The sequence below is a fragment of the Tamandua tetradactyla genome (assembly GCF_023851605.1).
Source record: "Tamandua tetradactyla isolate mTamTet1 chromosome 15 unlocalized genomic scaffold, mTamTet1.pri SUPER_15_unloc_4, whole genome shotgun sequence".
In the NCBI taxonomy this organism is placed as follows: Eukaryota; Metazoa; Chordata; class Mammalia; order Pilosa; family Myrmecophagidae; genus Tamandua; species Tamandua tetradactyla.
In genome coordinates, this window is record NW_027518247.1 from 713,720 (window position 1) to 714,760 (window position 1,041).

General features: G+C 35.4%; 1 pseudogene; it reads right to left on the reverse strand.

Annotated features, from left to right (window-relative positions):
* Positions 1-234: 234 nt before the first annotated feature.
* LOC143672810 (centromere protein Q pseudogene) lies at positions 235-1,041 on the reverse strand (annotated as a pseudogene).

Genomic DNA, 1,041 nt, shown 5'->3' on the forward strand with positions numbered 1-1,041 from the left:
ATAACCAGAGATGCAGCAGTATAATAGATGTGGTTTACCATGCTTGGAGTTGCTAAACTCCAGGACTACACAAGATGCTTATGGTATATCTGCACAGGCTAATTTTAAAGTGCATGTAATTAAGGGACAGTAATTCCCACAGAAGCCTGAGTCTCTGAAATATCATTTGTAAGGTAATAGTTCAATAAATTCATAAAGTTTAAATTAATATGAAGCAATTTCATATAAAAATTGTTAAGAGGCATCCAGTCGCTTATAGGCTTCTTCAATGAAAGTTAGTACGTCCTTCATCTGGGATGAATTATGAAGAACATCCAAGTCCTTCAGAAGAGCATTCTGGTTTGGAATTAGCATCAAAATTTCCTTCTGAAGTACTGGTGCTTTGAGACTGTTCTGAGAAAGTTCTGGAAGAGAGAGTACTTCACTACTATCCATCTGAAACATCTGTTTTACCTTCTGCTCCTCTTCTTCCAATTCATTAGTCAGAATGTGAAGTTTGCTTTTGAGCCTTTGAATGTTCTCGGTCATTGACTCTGTGGTTGCCACTATTTTATCTATTTCTTCCTGCAATATTGCCAGACCTTCCTCATTAGCACTGTGCTGTGCCCTTTCCATTTTCAGCAGACTTGACACATTAGTTAAATTTTTCTGGTTTTTGGGAGGCACTTCCAGTGTTTCACACAGTTGTAGCAATCTTTTCTTCAGACAGTTGAGATGATATTGGATTTGTTTGTTTTCTTTGATATTGTTACTCAAAATTGCTATTATTACTGATTCCATCATAGATTGTAAATACTCTCTGCTTCTCCTTGAAAGAGGTTGCCAGGTTTTTCTCTTGTTGGATGTTATCTTTATCTGTTTCAGATTAGTATGCTTTGTTTTTCCTTCAGAAGAGAGATGATTTGGGTATTTTTAAATTTTTTCCATTGTGTCTCTAACCTCTTTTTCTGATAACTCCATTTCTTCATCATCAATTTTTCTTTTCGGATTTCTTTTTAACTTTTGAGATTTTTTCTTGGACATATTTGCTTTGTCAGGCAT